We start from the raw sequence: 21,190 nt of genomic DNA on the forward strand, positions 1-21,190 counted from the left end.
ACTTGTAATACTTCACTAGATACTATAAAAGCCTGTAAGTTATACACCTGCTTGACCATATACCATTGATATTACATGATACACAATAGGGAAAAGATCTTTTGCTGGTATTGTGCTCCCTTCTTTTAGAGTCAAAAGGATCTAGTGTGCAGAATTCAATTTAAAAATATTCAGTGGGTAAGCAGTTTATTCAAAAGTGGATTGAGCAGTTATTACACTGAACCCCTGCTTTCAAATATCCTGTTGTATTGATCCATAAGTAACTCACACTTGTCCAACCTGTGTCTCATATGGAATTGAAAGGTCACCATATATAAACCCAGCTTCAGATGGTAGTCAAAAATATCATTGAGTTTTCTATTTAACACTGTCCAGATCAAAATATTTCTGCCCTTTGGCTAGATAGCTGTTGAAGTTCCTAAGCACTAGTCCTAATTGGATCAGAATAATTTAAAAACAAGTGGATTATATTTCTGATATGTCTTATTATTTTTATCTATAGTTTTTACTATATCCATATTGACTGTATGTTTTAATAATAGGTATTCCATTGAAATGGCAAACTCATATGGTTATTTACTGATACTGAAATTTTTTTCTTCCATCACTTAGAAAAAGGGAAAATAGTTACAGAAATTTACATGCTATGGTGTGGGAAAGAGCATGAATGTTGCAAATCGAAGCACTATCAGTTATACACTTATAGTCTTGGGCAAGTTTCAGATTCAGTAGCCTCATCTGCAAAACGAAGTGTTGTAGTCTGTTTAAGCAGGTACAATGAGGATTCAGTATGGTGTGTAAAGCATATAGTACACACAAAAATAAACCTGTTTCTCTGTCCTACTACCAGTCCATTTTAAGACTAGCAGCAAGTTTGAAAACTTAGTTTTATAGTGTACCCATTCAGCTGTGTGAAAAATGGCCTGATAAATACTGTTATGTCAAAAGAGAAAACTTACTCAAGGGTGGTAAATGACAACTAACCTTTGTATCACTCTATAACGTGCAAAGTACTTTATATACGTTATTATATATAATTATAATCTCATTTAATTGTCAAGTTTTTTCCAGGTATTATTTTTGTATTGAATTATGGTTGATTTACAGTGTTTCAGGTGTATAGCAAAGTGATTCAGTTATACATGTATATATTCTTTTTCAGATTTTTTTCCATTTTCTATTATAGGTTATTACAAGATATTAAGTATAGTTCCCTGTGCTATACAGTGGGTCCTTGTTCTTTACCAATCTTGTATATAGTAGTGTGTATCTGTTAATCCCAGATTCCTAATTTATCCCTCACCCCCACTTTCCCCTTTGGTGACCATAAGTTTGTTTTCTGTCTTGTGAGTCTTTTTCTGTTTTGTAAATTAGTTCATTGTGTCATGTTTTGAAATTCTGCATATAAGTGATATGTGATATTTGTCTTTGACTTCACTTAATATGATAATCTCTAGGCTCATCTATGTTGCTTCCATATATATATATATGAATATACCATATCTTCTTTATCCATTCATCTGTCGATGGACATTTAGGTTGCTCCAATGTCTAGGCTGTTGTAAATAATGCTGCTGTGAAAATTGGGGTGCATGTATCTTTTCAAATTAGAGTCTCCTCCCTATGTATGCAGGATTGGGATTGCTGTATCATATGGTAACTCTATTTTTAGTTTTATAAGGAACTCCACACTGTTCTCCATAGTGGCTGCACCAGTTTCCATTCCCACCAACAACGTAGGAGGGTTCCCTTTTCTCCACACCCTTTGTTGACTTTTTAATGATGGCCATTCTGACCAGTGACCAGTGAGGTGTAACCTCATTGTAGTTTTGATTTGCATTTCTCTAATAATTAGCGATGATAAGCATCTTTTCATGTGTCTGTTAGTCATCTGTATGTCTTCTTTGGGGAAATGTCTCTTTAGGTCTTTTGCCCATTTTTTGATTGGATTGTTTGTTTTGTTGTTGTTTTGACATTGAGCTGTATGACTGTATGAGCTGTTTGTATATTTTGGAAATTAATCTCTTGTCAGTTGCATTATTTGCAAATATTTTCTCCCATTCTGTAGGTTGTCTTTTTGTTTTGTTTATGGTTTCCTTTGCTGTGCAAAAGCTTGTAAGTTTAATTAGGTCCCATTTGTTTATTTTTGCTTTTGTTTCCACTCTAGGAGACAGTTCCAGAAAAATACTGTTGTGATTTAGGCCTGTGTTTCCCTTTAGGAGGTTTATAGTATCCAGTCTTATGTTTAGGTCTTTAATCCATTTTGAGTTTATTTTTTTATGGTGTTAGAGAATGTTCTAATTTAATTCTTTTATATGTAGCTGTCCAGTTTTCCCAGCACCACTTATTGAAGAGACTGTCTTTTCTACATTGTATATTCTTGCCTCCTTTGTTGTACATTAACTGATCATAAGTTCATGGGTTTATTTCTGGGCTTTCTGTCCTGTTCCATTGATCTATGTGTTTGTTTTTGTGCCAGTGCCATACTGTTTCGATTACTGTAGCTTTGTTGTATAGTCTACAGTCAAGAAGCCTGATTCCTCCAGCTCCATTCTTAAGATTGTTTTAGCTATTCAAGGTCTTCTGTGTTTCTGTACAAGTTTAAAATTTTTTTGTTCTAGTTCTTTGAAAAATGCCATTGGTAATTTGGTAGGGATTGCATTGAATCTGTAGATTGCCTTAGATAATATGGTCATTTTAATATTGATTCTTCCAATCCAAGAACATTGTATATCTTTCCACCTGTTTGTGTCATCTTCAATTCTTTCATCAGCGTCTTATAGTTTTCAGAGTACAGGGGTTTTTTTTGCCTCCTTAGGTAGGTTTATTCCTAGGTATTTTATTCTTTTTGATGTGATGGTAAACGGGGTTGTTGCCTTAATTTCTCTTTCTGATATTTCATTGTTAGTGAATAGGAACTGTTTATTAATTTTGTATCCTGCAACTTTACTGAATTCATTGATGAACTCTAATAGTTTTGTGGTAGCACCTTTAGGATTTTCTATGTATAGTATCATGTGATCTGCAAACAGTGACAGTTTTACTTCTTTTCCAGTTTAGATTCCTTTTATTTCTTTTTCTTCTCTGATTGTTGTGGCTAGGACTTCTAAAACCATGTTGAATAAAAGTGGCAAGAGTGAGCATCCTTGTCTAATTCCTGACCTTAGCGGGAATGCTTTCAGCTTTTCACCATTGAGCATGATGTTAGCTGTGGGTTTGTCAGATGTGACCTTTATTATGTTCAGGTAGGTTCCCTCTGTGCCTACTTTCTGGAGAGTTTTTTTCATAACTGAATGTTGAATTTTATCAAAAGCTTTTTCTGCATCTGTTGAGATGATCATATGGTTTTTATTCTTCAGTTTGTTAATGTGGTGTATCACATTGATTGAATTGCAGATATTGAAAAATCCTTGCATCCCTGGGATGAATCCCACTTGATCATGGTGTATGATCCTTTTAATGTATTGTTGGAGTTGGTTTGCTAGTATTTTGTTGAGAATTTTTGCATCTATGTTCATCAGTGATATTGGCCTGTAATTGTCTTTTTTGTGTGATATCTTTGTCTGGTTTTGGTCTCAAGGTGATGATGGTGGCCTCATAGAATGAGTTCAGAAGTGTTTCTTCCTCTGCAATTTTTGGAATAGTTTCAGAAGGATAGGTGTTAACTCTTCTCTAAATGTTTAGTAGAATTCACCCGTGAAGCCATCTGGTCCTGGACATTTGTTTGTTGGGATTTTTAAATTACTGATTCACTTTCAGTACTGCTAATTGGTCTGTTCATATTTTCTATTTCCTCCTAGTTTGGTCTTGTGGATTGTACCTTTCTAAGAATTTGGCTATTTCTTCTAGGTTGTACATTTTATTGGTATATAATTGTTCATAGTAGTCTCTTATCATTCTTTGTACTTCTGTGATGTCGGTTGTAACTTCTTTTTCATTTCTGATTTTATTGATTTGTGCCCTCTCCCTTTTTTTCTTGATGAGTCTGGCTAAATGTTCATCAATTTTGTTTATCTTTTCAAAGAACCAGCTTTTCGACTCATTGATTTTTTTTTTCTTTGCCTCTATTTCATTTATTTCTGCTCTGATATTTGTGATTTATTGCCTTCTACTGACTTTGGGTTTTGTTTGTTCTTCTTTCTCTAGTTGCTTTAGGTATAAGATTAGGTTCTTTATTTGAGATTTTTCTCATTTCCTGAGATAAGCATGTATCGCTATAAACTTCCCTCTTAGAACTGCTTTTGCTGAGTCCCATAGGTTTTGGATCATCGTATTTTTGTTTTCGTTTGTCTCTAGGTTTTTTGGGGGTTTTTTTTTGCGGTATGCGGGCCTCTCACTGTTGTGGCCTCTCCCGTTGCGGAGCACAGGCTCCGGATGCGCAGGCTCAGCAGCCTTGGCTCACGGGCCCAGCCACTCCGCAGCATGTGGGATCTTCCCAGACCGGGGCACGAACCCGTGTCCCCTGCATCGGCAGGTGGACTCTCAACCACTGCGCCACGAGGGAAGCCCTGTCTTTAGGTATTTTTTGATTTCTTCTTTGATTTCTTCAGTGATCCATTGATTGTTTAGTAGCATATTGTTTAGCCTCCGACATGTTTGTGTCTTTTGCAGTTTTTTTTTTTCTTGTAGCTGATTTCTAGTCTCATAGTGTTGTGGTCGGGGGGAAAAAAAGATGCTTCATACGATTTCGATTTTGTGAAATTTACCAAGGTTTGTTTTGTGGCCTAGCATGTGATCTATCCTGGAGAATGTTCCATGTGTACATGAAAAGAATGTGTATTTTGCTGCTTTCGGATATAATGATCTATAAATATCATCTGGCCTAATGTGTTATTTAAGGTCTGTGTTTCTTTATTGATTTTCTGTCTGGATGATCTGTCCATTGATATAAGTGGGGTGTTAAAAAGCCCCCTACTGGGCTTCCCTGGTGCTGCAGTGGTTGAGAGTCCACCTGCCAATGCAGGGGACACGGGTTTGTGCCCCAGTCTGGGAAGATCCTACATGCCGCAGAGCAGCTGGGCCCGTGAGCCATGGCCGCTGAGCCTGCGCGTCCGGAGCCTGTGCTCCGCAATGGGAGAGGCCACAACAGTGAGAGGCCCGCGTACAGCAATAAAAAAAAAAAAAAAAGCCCCCTACTATTCTGTTACTGTTGATTTCTCCTTTTGTTTCTGTTAATATTTGCCTTATATATTGAGATGTTCCTGCGTTGGGTGCATGTGTGTGTGTATGTATATATATATATATATATATATATATATATATATATATATATATATATTTACAATTGTTATATCTTCTTCTTCGATTGATCCCTTGATCATTATGTAGTATCCTTCTTTGTCTCTTGTAACAGTCTTTATTTTAAAGTCTATTTTGGGACTTCCCTGGTGGTGTAGTGGTTGAGAGTCTGCCTGCCGATGCAGGGGACACAGGTTTGTGCCCCGTTCCAGGGAGATCCCACATGCCGCGGAGCGGCTGGGCCCGTGGGCCATGGCCACTGAGCCTGCAGTCCAGAGCCTGTGCTCCACAACGGGAGAGGCCGCGGCAGTGAGAGGCCCACGTACCACCAATAAATAAATAAATAAATATAAAGTCTATTTTGGCTGATATAAGCATTGCTACTCTGGCTTTCTTTTGATTTCCATTTGTGTGGAATACCTTTTTCCTTCTCCTCACTTTCAGTCTGTATGTGTCTCTAGATCTGTGAGTCTTTTGTAGGCAGCATATATACGGGTCTTTTTTTATATCCATTCAGCCAGTCTGTGTTTTGGTTGGAGCATTTAGTCTGTTTATATTTAAGATAATTATCATTTTTTTTTTTTTCTGCTATGTTGGGTCTTTTGTTGCTGCACGTAGGCTTTCTCTAGTTGTGGTGAGCAGAGGCTACTTTTTGTTGCAGTGCCTGGGTTTCCCATTGTGGTGGCTTCTCTTGTTGTGGAGCATGGGCTCTAGGTGCATGGGCTTCAGTAGTTGTGGCACACGGGTTCAGTAGTTGTGGCTTGTGGGCTCTAGAGCGCAGGCTCAGTAGTTGTGGCTCACGGGCTTTGTTGCTCCGCGGCATGTGGGATCTTCTCAGACCAGGGCTCAAACCCATGACCCCTGCATTGGCAGGTGGATTCTTTTCTTTTTTTTTTTTCTTTTGCAGTACGCGGGCCTCTCACTGTTGTGGCCTCTCCCATTGCGGAGCACAGGCTCCAGACGTGCAGGCTCAGCGGCCATGGCTTATGGGCCCAACCGCTCCGCGGCATCTGGGATCTTCCCGGACTGGGGCACGAACCCGCGTCCCCTGCATCAGCAGGCGGACTCTCAACCACTGCGCCACCAGGGAAGCCTGGCAGGTGGATTCTTAACCACTGCGCCGCCAGGGAAATCCTCGATATGTATGTTCTTAATGCCATTTTATTAATTGTTTTGAATTTGTTTTTGTAGGTCTTCCCCCCACCCTTTCTTCTTTTGTTCTCTATTTTGTGACTTGATGGCTATCTTTAGTGTTATATTTGGATTCCTTTTTCTTTTTTGGGGTGTATATCTAGTATAGATTTTTGGTTTGCCATTACCATGAGGTTTTTGTATAGCAGTGTATTATATACATGATTGTTTTAAATTGCTGATCTCTTAATTTCAAGTGCATTTAAAATACCCTGCATTTGTATTCACCCCTCACGATTACTGGTTTTGATATCATGTTTTACATCTAATTGTTTTGTGTATCCCTTAAATGCTTATTGTGGATACAGATGATTTTACTACTTTTGTCTTTTAACCTTCATACTGCCTTTGTGTGTGGATGATTTCCTACCTTTACTATATGTTTGCCTTTACCAGTGAGCTTTTTCATTCCATAATTTTCTTGTTCCTAAACATAGCCTTTTATTTTTCACCTAGATAAGTTCCTTTAACATGTGTTGTAAAGCTGGTTTGGTGATGCTGAATTCTTTTAGCTTTTGCTTGTCTCTAAAGCTTTTGATTTCTCCATCAAATCTGAATGAGAGCCTTGCTGGGTAGAGTATTTTTGGTTGTAGGTTTTTCCTTTCATCACTTTAAGTATATCGTGCCACTCCCTTCTTGCCTGCAGAATTTTTGCTGAAAAATCAGCTTATAGCCTTACAGGAGTTCCCTCGTATATTGTTTGTTGCTTTTCCCTTGCTGCTTTTGTATTCTCTTTTTATCTTTAATTTTTGTAATGTTGATTAAAATGTGTCTTGGTTGTTCTCTTTGGGTTAATCCTGTGTGGGCCTCTGTGCTTCCTGGACTTAGGTGACTGTTTCCTTTCCCAGGTTAGGGAGGTTCTCCTTCTGGGACCCCTATAATGCAAATATTAGTGTGCCTGATGTTGTCCCAGAGGTCTCTTAAACTGTCCTCATTTCTTTTCATTCTTTTATCTTTTTTCTGTTTAACTGCAGTGATTTCCACCCTTCTGTCTTCCAGCTCACTAATCTGTTCTTCTGAATCCTTTAGTCTACTATTGATTCCTTCTAGTGTATTTTTCATTCCAGTTATTGTATTGTTCATCTCTTGTTTGATTGTTCTTTATATTTTCTAACTCTTTGTTAAAAACTTCTAACTTCTCGCTCTGTGCATCCATTCTCCTCCCGAGTTCTTTGATCATCTTTAAGATCATTACTCTGAACTCTTTCTCAGGTAGATTGCCTATCTCCACTTCACTTAGTAGTTGTTCTGCAGTTTTATCTTGTTCCTTCACCTGGAACATATTTTTCTGCCACCTAATGTTGTCTCAGTTGCTGTTTGCATTTTATGTATGTCATAGGTTACCTACGTTTCTCAACCTTGGAGACATGACCCTCTGTAGGAGGCAGCCTGTGCATCCCCGCAGTGCATTCCTCTCTCATCACCCAGGCTATATGCTCTAGAGGTTCCCCCTAAGAGGGCTGCATGGGTCCTTCTGTGTAGCGGGCTGACTGTATGGGCTGTCTGGTAGGCTTGGTTAGCCTCTAGTCTGGTTGGTTAACGGGCCCTACTTTGCGCGGATTCTGCTGTATGTTGTTTAGCAGGGCCTGGTCCTGAGGTCGCTGGTTACGGAATCCTAGGGAGCCCCAGGGCTAGTGCTGTCTCGCTGGTAGGTAGAGTCAGGGTCCTAAAGACTCTGGGGCTGTTGCCCACCTACTGGCAGGTGAAACCAGATCCTGGGGTTGGTGCTGGGCTTCTGGCAGGCAGAGCTGGTTCCTGAAGTCTGGCTGCAGGGCCCAGGGATCCCAGATCTCATTTCAGATCATTGGTGGGAGAGGGCCAGTTCCTGACACAGTTGGGTATGGGGTCTGGAGTGTCCTGAAGGTTGCGTTGCCCTGCTGGTGGGCAAAGGCAGGGCCCAGCCGGTCCCAGGGTAGGGTCTGGCCTGTGTTTCAGGATCATAATTTTCTTGCTTCTGATGTCTGCTCCCCGGTGGGTGAAACTGGTCTAGAGGCTTGTGCAAGCTTTCCTGGTGGGAGGTGCTGGTGCCTGTCCACTGGTTTGTGGAGCTGGGTCTTGGCCCTCTGGTGGGCTAGGCCATGACTAGGGGAGTGTCTAGAGGTGGCTGTGATCTCTTTAGTCTTTAGGCCACCTGTCTGCCAATGGGTGGGGCTGTGTCCCCACCCAGTTAGTTGTTTGGCCTGAGTCATCCTAGCACTAGAGCCTATAGGCTATTGAGTGGGGCCAGGGCTTGGCACTAATGAGCCAATATGGCAGCTGCCGGGAGTGTTCTTGAGGTTGAATGTTTCCCAATACGTCTGCCACCAGTGTCTGTGTCCCCAGGGTGAGCCACAGCCACCCTCCCACCTCTCCAGGAGACTCTAAGACCAAGAGGTAGGTCTGGCCCAGGCTCCTATCAAATTACTGCTTTTGCCTTGGGTCCCAGTATGCATGAGATTTTGCGTGCCCCCTTTAAGAGTGAAGTCTCTGTTTCCCCTAGTACTGTGGGGCTCCTGTAATTAAGCCCCACTGGCCTTCAAAGCCAAATGCTCTGGGGGCTCATCTTCCCGGTGCCAGACTCCCAGGCTGAGCAGCCTGATGTGGAGCTCAGAATTCTCACTCCTGTAGCAGAACCTCTGCAGTATAATTATTCTCCAATCTGTGGGTCTTCTACCCAGGGGGTATGGAATTTAATTATATCACGAGTCCACACCTCCTCCCCTACTCATTGTGGTTCCTTCTTTATGTCTTTAGTTGTAGAAAATCTTTTCTGGTAGGTTCCAGTATTTTTTCATCAATGGTTGTTCTGTAGATAGTTGTGATTTTGTTGTGCTTGTGAGAGGAGGTGAGCTCAGGGTCTTTCTACTCCACCATCTTGGTTGTTTTCCTTATTATTCTGATTTTATAGATAAGAAACAAACTTAGTGGAGCTCAGTCACATGATTTCAAGTGACAGGGCCATGACTCAAGTGCAGGGCTTCCATCTCCCCTTCTCACAGTCTTTCCACTTGTACCTTTCTCCCTCTTCCAGAAAATGATGGCAAAAACTCCTTGCTTGAACATTTTAAATGTAATCTTGCCTCACTTTATAAATGTCCTAAATTCAGCAAGTATATTACAGAAACCAATAGTGAGAAACTGTCATCTCAATTAACTGCTAGGTAACAAAATGTATATAATAACTGGCTTTGTTTTATATATTAGATCATATTTGGATCAGCTCCTGACATCAATGTACTGACCTAAAGCATTTTAAAAGCTCTACATTGTACTTCCTTTCAGATTTCATGTATATGAAAGATGGGAAGTAGAACAAGAGCAGCAGCCTGGGGAAAACTCATACAAAAGAAAGGACTTAAAGGAATTGAGTCAAATAAATGGTACTAAGCAAAGGTGGTACACTGTACAAAACTGGGGAAATTGGTCACTAAGTTCCAAAATGAAGCAAGTGAAACTCCACCAAGGAAAAAATCAAGTGCCAGATGCATTTAAATTAAGTCTTCTTGTGTAAGGAAAACATACGTGTCAGAGTGTCAAAGGAGGAGGTAGCCAACTAGAGTGTTAGTACTAGGGAAGAGTTACCATTACTCAGGAAAAAATTCATCTCGGATCCTGCAGTTTGGGATAAAAGCCAGAAGAATTACTGCCTGGCTCTTTTCCCTCCATGTACCAAAACAGAGCAACCTGTATTTAGAAGAAAACCTGTCCCCCACGACGCAGGCTAGGACAAGTTTCTCTGCCCTTGGCCATGCTTCCCTTGCCAGCTCACACTCTAGCTCTCCACAGCTACTGCCTCAGTCTTCGTTCCACAAACCTGTGAAGCCCTCACCTCCTCCCACACTCTCCAACTTCAGAGAGAAAATAGGAACTGTCATGAACTTCAACTTTCCTGACACCAAATCTACAAATCTGACTATATCTATACCCACCTTTGAGCCTTCCTCACGCCTATCGCATTGACCCTCATAGCTATGGCTAATGCCTTCACCTGTGCACAGGGATTTTTATGCAGACAGTTCCTTCACACACAGCAGCAGCAGCAGCAGGACCCTCTCTCTACTGGCTCTTTTCCATCAGCATTTAGATGTACATATGTATTAAATCTCCCCATCTTTAAAAATAAATAAAAGCATGACCTCATGTCTCTCTCTAGATATTGACCTTTTGCTTTCTTCCTCTTTACAGCCAGATCTAAAGTGTCAGTTTCTCACCTCCTGCCCACTTCTCAACCCACGGTAATCTAGACTCTGTGCCCACCACTCTACAAAAAATTCTCAACAAGAGCACTAATGGTTCTCATTTTACTAGTCCTCCTAGCAACATTAAACCCTCCTTTTCAAACAACTCTTCCTTTAATTGATGTGATACCTAGTTTTTCTAGTACTTCCTTGACCACTCTTTCTTACTGGCCAGTTTCTTGTCTATTTGCTGCAGATTCTCAGGTTTTTGTTCCCAAATCCCTTTTCTCATTCTGTACACACTTTCTAGGCTCTCCCATCCTTTCCCCAGGCCAGTGATAGATTTGGGCATATCAGACCTATACTTCTTTCCTGACCTCTGCCAAACTTCTACCTGAATATCCATTTATCCATTTATCCAATAGCCTACATCTTCCCTTGGATATTTCACAGGCAACTCAAACCCAACAAATCCCAAAGCTCAACTCATCTTTCCCCATCAAATCTGCTCTATCAGTATTTCTACCTCAGGAAATGGCACCACTGCCCCACCCAATTCTAGCCAGAAATCTAGGAGTCATCCTTTACTTGTCTCTCTCTCACACACACTTCACATTTCCCAATCTCCTAGTCGTGTTGATTCTACATCTTGAATATCCTTAACTCCATGGATTTCTCTCACCAATGCCACCACTGTCATCCGGGCAACCATCATCTCTCATCTGGACTGCCACAATATCTTGTAAAGTAGTCCTCCAGTATTCACACATATTGTCCATCCCCCAGTCGGTTTCATATCCTGCCAATATCTTTAATAAAGCTCTGCACAATCTGGCCTCTTCCTGCTTCTCCTGCCTCTCTATGAGCTAGATCCCTCTTGCCCTATTTTATTGTTCCCCAACTCTGCAGACCTTCTTTTAGTTCCTCCAGCAGAGCACATTCTTTTCTCCCCTTAAAGCCTTCCTACTTGCTGTTCTCTCCCCCTCTAACTCTCCAGCACTCTTCATCAGGGAAATTCCTATGGAATCTCTTCCTCAGGGAAATCTTCCCTGATGCACCAGACTAATTTGCTTTCCTTGTTAAACAATACCCTAGAATCATGAACCCTTCCAGTGTGCCCAAATCACCTATAATTTTTGGTGGTGTAAAATTATAGGTGATTTATAGTGGCAAGATTTTCCAGTCTTGCCACTAAACTAGAAGCCCTGGAGGCCAGGGACGATGTCTCATCACCACTGAATCCATGCTGCTTAGTATAGTGCCTGGCGCATAGACACTGGTTATTATTCGTTGAATAACTAAATACAAATATAGAAGCAATTTATCAAAAAAAAGCCCATCTTTCCATGGTATTAAAGCAGAAATCAAAATGCCCTGTTAATCAGCATAACTTTTCATGCTTGCATAATACCAAGCTATTGTTGGGGGAGGGTTTGACAAACTTAAGCAACCTGACAAAGAACAAGGAACTCGCTAAACATGTAACTCTAACCATGGACATCTCTTCAACTTATCTGCTGATTTTTTAGAGATTTTCACATTTTACATAGTTATAATCCATGCATAAGCACTATTTTAATTCTGCTTTTTACAAATTTCCTCCCTTAATCATTGTCTACTTGTTATGTTTAATGGTAACCTGGGGTTACAACAGGTTAATAGGTCATAACTTTCATAGTCGTTTCCTCCCCAAAGTTAGGTTTTTTTTTTTTTGGTTAGTTCCGATGTTGTTATGAATGGCATTGCTGCAAACACTCTTCATAAACAACTTTTTCATTCCAAATTATCTCCTTGAGGAATACAAAAGTGGAGTTGAGACATCAAAGCATACGAGCAATTTATTTCCCTTCATATAGATATCCAGAGAGTTCTCAAAAGAGAATCAATGTGCAAGTACCATTAATAATGTATAATAAAAACCTATGTTTAGGGCTTCCCTGGTGGCGCAGTGGTTGAGAGTCTGCCTGCCAATGCAGGGGACACGGGTTCGTGCCCCTGTCCGGGAAGATCCTACATGCCGCGGAGCGGCTGGGCCCGTGAGCCATGGCCACTGAGCCTGCGTGTCCAGAGCCTGTGCTCCACAATGGGAGAGGCCACAACAGTGAGAGGCCCGCGTACCGCAAAAAAAAAAAAAAAAAAACCTATGTTTAATTCTGTGTAGCCATACCAACACTGGGTTTTATACTTATTTAAGTTTAAATTTTCTTGAACTTTAATAGATAATAACTAACATTTATTGAGCTCTTTCTATGTGTCAGGGACTTATAAGGATTTGATGTAAATTTCCAACTTAATAATAACCATAAAGCTCTAAGGTAGATGCTACTACTCTCCCCCTTTTAGAGATGAGAAGACTAAAGCTTAGAGTTGCCCAAGTGAATTAATGAGGTTTAAATGTAGATGTGCTGATTCCAGAATCTCTGCTCTTAACCACTGTGATACACTGCTGTATGGTTTGTTAGTGGTAATGCTTTTTTTTCTGTTTTATTTACCCAAAAGGAAAAACTACTATTAAAAACAAAAACTGAATGTAGCTTTTCTGACTTCAGGAGTGTCGCATAATTTATTGCTAGAGAGCTTGTTGTTTTGTTGAAGTAAATATCTTGATGGACCTTTTTGGTTGAGAAAGGTCAACTCTCTGGGTTTAGCCTAAGTGGGCCAGGAGGATACAAAGAGAGATCAGTTACTCCAAATAATAAGATGAAAGAAATCTGAATTTTCATTGGATGCCCTAGAAAAAGAGAATGAGGCCTAGGAAAGAAAGTAGAGGGAGGTTGGTAAAAAGAACTGAGATGGGATACATGCCAGAAACACGGCAGGAGGCAGGGGCCTACTGGAGGACATGGCTGGTGAGAAGTTTCCTGAGAGAATGGCTGTCACATTGCTATAAGCAGTCATGTGTGCACTGAATTTGAAGTTTTCGGCTTTGTGCCATAGCCTTCCATTAACTCTAAATCTTTCATGCAATTTGGATACATCTGATTATCTTGGTGGTGGATCATTTGGAGGAATGAAGGATGAGGAGTGGCACATCATGGGCAAGAAGGCAATAGCTAAAGGAACAGGAGACAGTAGACAAGCAGACTGCATCGTGGTCTAACCCAGGAGACACAGAAGCAACCTTGGAAACTCTTGCAGAAATTGAGTCTCAGGACTGACCATAGTGGTTGGAAATGGGGCTCGGGCCATTTTTGTACTGAAAGAATAACCCTAAACATTAAATTGTTTGGAGTTGTCCAGGTTAGAAACTTCTGGGTTATATTCAAGTGGAAAAGAAATTTTGTTGAGCCACAGTAAAAGAAATGTGGTTTATTAGCAGCATTTGTCAGTCTCCTCCTTGCCGTATGGGAATTACCTTCCAGAACACCAGACTCTTCTGGGTTTCCTTGTGCTTTATCAGGCACTCATCAGTTTCCTTTGCTAGTTCCTCCTTTTCTTCCTGATCTCTTGATCACAGTGTGCCACAGGGCTCAGTCATCCATACTTTCCTCTATCAACGGACACTCAGTCCTTGGTGATCTCATCCAGTCTCTTGCTACTACATACCGTCCATCTGTTGACAGTTCCCAGATTTGTATTTCCTAGACTTCTCTCCTGAACTCCAGACACATATATCTATTGCCCACTTGACATCCCCACTTATACGTCTAAAACTCATCTCAAACTTTACATGTTCAATGGTACATTTCTGATCTTCCTCCCAAAAAATACACCACTCATGGCTTTCTTCATCTCAGTTGATGGCAGCTCTGTCCATCCTCTCAAGCCATAAAACATGAGTCATCCTTTATGACTCTTTTTCTGTTATCCTCCATCTCTAATTTGACAGGAAATTCTGTTGTTTTTACCATCAGAATATATCCAGAATCTGCCCATTTCCACCATCTCTGCTTCTACCACCTGAGTCAGAGCCTCTGTCATCTCTCAACACCATCACCCCAAAGTCTCCTAACTGACCTCCCTGCTTCCACCTTTCCCTGCCTCACAGCCAACGAAGATCCTTTTAAAGCCTATATAATCAAAGCGTATTATTCACTCCTTTGTCTCTCATTTCATTCAGAGTAAAAGCCAAAGTTCTTACGGTGGTCTTATCTGATCTTCACTGATTCCTGCTTTAGACAAAGATACATGTTGGTAAATCATAGTTCTTCTTTGCAGGCCAGGCTGTATCCATCCACTCTACCAACTGCCAAAAACAAAATATTAAATGCAAGCCTAGCAAAATTACAGATCAGTAGCTTTTCTGCCTATGGACAGATTGGACACTCCTTATTCAAAGCAGTGGTTGAGTAAGATGTGACTTGGGGGTGAGCGGGTGGAGAGAGAAATCCTGATATCAGCCACTTTCTTGCTAATGAGCACATTATCTGTAGTTTTGGTGTATCCTCTAGAGGTTTCTAATATGCAGAATGATCTACTTCTGAGCCTCTTTAGGCCATTAAGTTTAGGCCATTAAGTTCTTTGGCATTGATGATGAATTTCCTGTGGCAAGGAAATCATTTTTACTTTTGTCAGCTATTCTAAAAGTCAGTAGATTGATGCAGTTGGTTCTGAAAATACCTGCCAACATTCTGAGGTCCAAGCCCTTACCTCCTGCCTTCTGGACTAATGATTCTCAATCATGGGCCACTGTGTCCCCCAGGGGACATTTGGCAATGTCTGGAGATGTTTTTGGTTGTCACAGCTAAGGGTGGGAGGTGCTGCTGGCATCAGGTGGGCCAAGGATGTGGCCGAGCACCCACCAATGCACAGGACAAACCCCCCATAACAAAGGATTATGCAGCCCAAAATGGCAGTAGTGCTGAGGTTGAGAAACCGCCATCTAGACTATTCTGGCGGACTTTTAATCTACCTTGTGCCCCGTTGCCAAACCAGCATTCCTAAACCATCACGTTTATCCATCACTCCTAAGTTCCAGTAGCCCCCATAGCTCTTCATTGCCTGAAAGATCAAGTCTCTCCTTCTCATCCTGGCGTTTAGATCCTGAGGTGTTTTGCACACTTAACGTATCCATTCCCTAGCAGGGACTCTGCTTCTCCTAAGCTTTCATTGGCACCATCCTTCGCACTACCATCCTTTTACTGACGTTAACCCCCCAAACACACAACCGGTGAGGACCCTCCCCACAGCTCTCCTCTGATCCAACTCTTACCCTCTGAAGTCCACACGTGTGGCACACCCCTTGCCACTGAGTCAGTCTATGCCACTCCCTTCTGTACATATCAGGGCTCACATGTCTACACTGTTATACAGCTATTCCCTCTATCTTGTCTCCTCAGTAAACTCTTTGAAGGGGTCCATATTGTATTTCTGGCCTATCGATCTCAGTTTCCACAGCGTAAGGTGTGAAAACCATATTGTCGTATTGAGGGTTCCTTGTTGTGAGAGTCAAATGAGCATAGAAAGTACCTTGCATAGGGCCCGGCACCCAGTTTATTGCTCAGAAAATTACGGAATCATAGTATCTATAGAAGCATACATGCAGGAGTCCATAGCAAGTGCTTAATAAATCTTTTAAATGTAATTACAGACTGGAGAGAGCATGCATTCAGACCAGCCTGGTATTTGGAACTAACAGCAAAGAAAAACTTCCATCAGAAATCCTACACCAATTAACACTCCTTCATGCTAGAGTGAATCCAGGAGCAGTGGGTGTCACATTTTCCCAAAGTGGAGCCTAAGCCAACCTTTCTGCATTTAACAAGTTAATGAACAGCTTGTGAGTAACACTTTGCCCACTCTGGCCCAATTTAGAAGGCTGCCAAAAGGATAAGATGTCAATATGCCACTCTCTGCTTTGCCGCGGTGCCAGCTGCATCCTGCCTAAGTGCTTCTGCCCTCAGCCACTGGAGAGCACGATGTCCTTAGAGAAGGCGGCACCAGTAGGATGAGGCTGCAGCGCGGGCCTGGCCTTTCCCCAGGCGGAAGAGAGCCTTGTCTCAGATCCTGTGAGAGAAGTGAGTGGGGCATGGTATTCTGAGCAGCCCAGGTTTGGCTTTGGGCCAGGCACTGAGTGGCAAACAAGAAGGAACACATTCCGGGAAGGCAAGGAGCCCTGCCAACGCGAAGGAGGACCAGCCAGCAGGGCCTGCTGGGCGCCAGGTGCTCCTTGGCTCTGTGGAGGTCAGGCACACAGAGGATAAACTCGGGTTTCTCTGGATTATCGTTTCAGAGGCTTAAACGCCTCCCTCCCCCTCACTTTCATGGGCAAAGTGTATGTAGCCATGTAACCGTTACATTTGAATCCTCTCTGCTCTGGGGTCCAGCCCCTTATCTCGAAATGAAGGTAGGAGGAGAAAGAGTGAAATCACACCTTGCAGAATCCAGGTTTCTGCAATTCTGTGCCCTGGGTAAGAGAAGATGCTACTGACAACAAGGGCAGAGCCGGGGAAAGCCTGGGGTTTCTGTGCCCCTGTTGGAAGCTGAGCTCCCCACTCACCCCCAGAGCCCACACCACACACACACCACACACACACACCACACACACACCACACACCACACACACACACCACACACATACCCCACACACACCACACACACACACCACGCACACCACGCACACCACGCACACACCACACACCACACACACACCACGCACACACCACACACACACCACACACACCACGCACGCACCACACACACACACCCCACACCACACACATACCCCACACACACCACGCACACCACACACACACCACACACACACCACACACACCACACACACCACGCACGCACCACACACACACCCCACACCACACACACCCCACACTTGTTCTTCACACCAGCCACTTCCGCCTTCTGACTGACCAGACCTCAGGAGATCTTCAGAGTCCTTGGGAATGCTTTCCTCTCATAATCACCTCAGGCCTTTCCCCTGGGGTATGATAGAGGAGGGGAGAGGAGAGAAAGAACCAAAGGGCACCGGGGAGAAATGGCCCTGGGAGCCTGCCCAGCTTCCCTTCTGCCACTGCCAGGGCCTGGGGACAGCGGGTGGGGGTGGGGCGGGTGGGGTGCTTTCTTTGAGAAAGAAGAGCGAAGTCTGTCCCTCACTGCCTTGGCTCCAGTTCCTGCTGGACTTTGCTGCCACCTAGTGGCCCAGTGGCATCTCACCTCCCCCCCACCCCCACCCCCACCCCCCCAGATAGAGATCTGCCTAGGGATCTGGCCTGTCCCAGCCTGAGGCTGACAGGAGAGCCTTCTCTGAAAAGCTTCTCTGCCCTAGGATGCCCTGATTCTGCAGTGCAGCTTTTAGGAGAGAGGAGCAGCACAGGGTCACCACCTCACCTAGCTCGATAGGTGTCCTAACGGCATGGCCACCAGGTGGGAGGGCCAGGGCTGGGTGGGTGGGCGCCTGGGAGTGGGGGCAGTTTCTTACTCCCAGGATGTCTCTGGTGGGATGCAGTTCTCCCAGAGCCCCCCTCACTCCTGAATGCCTTTTTCACGAGAACTTCTGCCCACTCTCACGACTCTCCCTCATCTGGCTAAAGCCCATGTTGCAAACTGAGGCTCCCACATAAAATATATATACCTCCGTTTCTCCAAGTTTAGGGCTGTTGTTTCTCCCTTATAAAGTTAGCTCAACTTAAAAAATATGATATGCCCTCACTGTGATGCTGCTGCTATGAACCACTCCCTGGGAATAGTGAAAAGGAGGTGTGTGATAGTATGTAGAAATTCAGCCATATTTTTCTGCATATTACATCCATGTGTTTATTTCCTCTAGCAAAAGAAAGCACTTGGTTTCAGTAACCACTGATTCTGCCAGCTCCAAACTTTCAGACCTGAGCTGCAGTACCCAGGGAATGTATAAAATCCAAATTCCCTTCTCCTGCCTACCTCTCCAACCTCTTATTTTTTTTATTGTGGCAAAATACATATAAAATTTATCATCTTCATCTTTTTTTTAATTAATTTATTTTTGGCTGTGTTGGGTCTTCGTTGCTGTGCGCGGGCTTTCTCTAGTTGTGGCGAATGGGGGCTACTCTTCGTTGCGGTGCGCGGACTTCTCACTGCGGTGGCTTCTCTCGTGGAGCATGGGCTCTAGGTGTGTGGGCTCAGTAGTTGTGGCTCACGGGCTCTAGAGCTCAGGCTCAGTAGTTGTGGCACGCAGGCTCAGTAGTTGTGGCTCACGGGCTCTAGAGCACAGGCTCAGTAGTTGTGATGCACGGGCTTAGTTGCTCCGCGGCACGTGGGATCTTCCTGGACCAGGGCTCGAACCCGTGTCCCCTTCATTGGCAGGCAGATTCTTAACCACTGTGCCACCAGGGAAGCCTTAATGATTAAGCCTTATCATCTTAATCATTTGTAAGCGTATAGTTCCACAGTGTGAGGTACATTCACATTATTGTCCAACAATCATCACCATCTCCAGAACTCTGTTTATCTTGCAAAACTGAAACTCTGTACACATTAAACAATAACTCCCATTTCCCTTCCCCATAGCTCCTGGCAACCACCATTCTGCTTTCTGTTTCTATGAATCTGACTACCAGAGGTACCTCATATATGTAGAGTCATACAGCATTTGTTTTTAGTGACTGGCTTACTTCACTTAGCATAATGTCTTCAAGGTTTATCCATGTTGTATCATATGTCAAGACTTTCTTTCTTTTGAAGGTTGAATAATATTCCATTGCATGTATACACCAAATTTTGTTTATCCATTCACCTCTCGATAGATACTTGGGTTGCTTCCACCTTTTGGCTGATTGTGACTGACACTGCTATGAACATGGGTGTACAGATAGCTCTTCAAGCCCTTATTTTCCATTCTTGTGGGCATATACGCAGAATTGGAATTACTGGATCATGTAATCGTTTTTAATTTTTTGAAGAACTGCCATACTGTTTTCCACAGTGGCTGCACCATTTTACATTCCTACCAATAGTGCATAAGGGTTCCAATTTCTCCCCATCCTCAGTAACACTTTTGTTTTCCATTTCTTTGATAGTAGCCATCCTAATGGATATGAAGTGGTATCTAATTGTGGTTTTGATTTGCATTTCCCTAATGACCAGTGATGTTGAAATGTCTATTCAAGTCCTTTACCGACTTTTAAACAGGTGGTTTTGTTGTTGCTGAGTTGCCCTTTCCAACCTCTTTTCATGTCACTCTCCCACTGACTAGTATCCTACACTCATGCAGATGGTCTCTCTGTTCCACAGAGATATATGTGTTCTTTCCTACCTTTCACAGTTGCCGACCCTTTTCCCAGTTCCTTCCATGACTGGCTCCTCATCCTTTAAGCACCAGCTTAAATCTCACTTCAGAGAACATTTCTTGACCACCCATCCAAAGCCACCTCCCTGTTTACTGTATCTTGTATCACTTTCTTTCCTTCATGGAACTTAACCACAATCTGGAATTACCTTGTTTGTTCACGACTTACTTGGAACTTATGTTTATGTGGAATGCAAGTGCCATGGGGGATGCAGAGATATTGCCTGACATGTTCACTGCTCTATCCTCAGTGCCTAGCTTAGTACCAGCTCATAGTCTGGGCTCAGCATTTACTGAACGAATGAATCACTACTAGAGGGGGCCTCCCAGACAGAAAGTAAGGTGACGTGGCCCAAATTGGAATTTAACCTCCATAATCTAGGCTTGATGTCATAGAAAAGGACACAGGGGTTTTCTAGCTCTGAGTTCCAGACTTTAATTCCTGAGTCAGGAGCACAGTACTAGTTGAACCAGGGACACTGCTTTGGAGTTGCCCAGGAGAAACAGGGAAGCATTCTCAGTGTCCATCCAACAGAGGGAGGAGGCTATGGTGGTGTGCTGTGGCCATCCTTACCATTCCCCATATGCCTGAAGTATGAGTCAGCTCAGCTAAAGTCCTGTGAGATGTGCAAAGTACTTGGGATTCTGGGAATGACTTTGGCTCCGTTAGTCTCCTTCGTGCCAAATATGTCAGTAAAGAGCACTTTTAATGAGTAGTCAAAAGATAAAAGTGAACTTCCCATACCATGGGACACTAGAAAAATCGGATTTTTTATTTAAAAATATTTTCAACGCCATAGTGGAACAACTGAAGGATAGTTGAACCAAATTCTCAGGGAATTAGAGGAGCATCCTCCAATGCAAGCAGGCTGTATAAATACACATGGTTTATAAATGAGCACAACAGAAGGGACGCTGGCCAGAGGACCAGACTGGGGGACAGCAGGGAGAAACAGAGGGCCCTCCAAGTGGGACAGGCACACACTCCTATCACTCAAAGCCCTGGACCCCAAGAGGGCCTCCAAAGCCACCTACTCTACTGCACGCCTCTTGCCGTCTCTGAGCCTGGGGCATGCAGACTGGAGACTTGGCACCTCTCATGGCCTCTGGCTCAACCCAGCAAGCCTCAGAGAATGGACCTGTTCTCCCTGCCCTTCAGCAAGGACCAGGGAGGGGAGGTGCTGGGGCAAGTAGGATTATTTCCCTGAAAATCTGATTGGAAGGAAGTGATTAAGGGGGCTGGTTCCCAAAAAAGGACGGGCATTCATCTGGTGTGGCAATGTGGGGAGAATGGAGCAGTGAGTTTCACCTGAGACATACAGATTTAGTGCAGGTATCCCACAAGGCCAGGCTCTAAGCCAAATCCTAGAACCTGGGATGGGGA

General features: G+C 43.1%; 1 protein-coding gene across 13 annotated transcripts in view; it reads left to right on the top strand.

Annotated features, from left to right (window-relative positions):
• The window catches only part of SENP8 (SUMO peptidase family member, NEDD8 specific), a 55,772-nt gene that overhangs the window by 24,754 nt on the left and 9,828 nt on the right, over positions 1 to 21,190 (top strand). For 6 of the 13 annotated variants that reach the window (XR_003436434.1, XR_003436440.1, XR_003436439.1 and 3 more), the window contains exons 3-4: positions 16,117 to 16,709; positions 17,809 to 17,906. The exons of 2 other annotated variants lie outside the window; for them this stretch is intronic. The gene's annotated coding sequence lies outside the window, so the exon portion shown is untranslated. Of the gene's footprint in view, positions 1 to 7,620; positions 8,803 to 14,132; positions 16,710 to 17,808; positions 17,907 to 21,190 lie in introns of those variants that run through there. 5 more of the 13 variants (XR_003436445.1, XR_003436435.1, XR_003436436.1 and 2 more) reach the window with 5 other exon arrangements.

This window comes from Aethalodelphis obliquidens, unplaced genomic scaffold, assembly GCF_003676395.1.
Source record: "Aethalodelphis obliquidens isolate GAN/ISIS:26980383/991018 unplaced genomic scaffold, ASM367639v1 scaffold26, whole genome shotgun sequence".
NCBI classification, from domain to species: domain Eukaryota; kingdom Metazoa; phylum Chordata; class Mammalia; order Artiodactyla; family Delphinidae; genus Aethalodelphis; species Aethalodelphis obliquidens.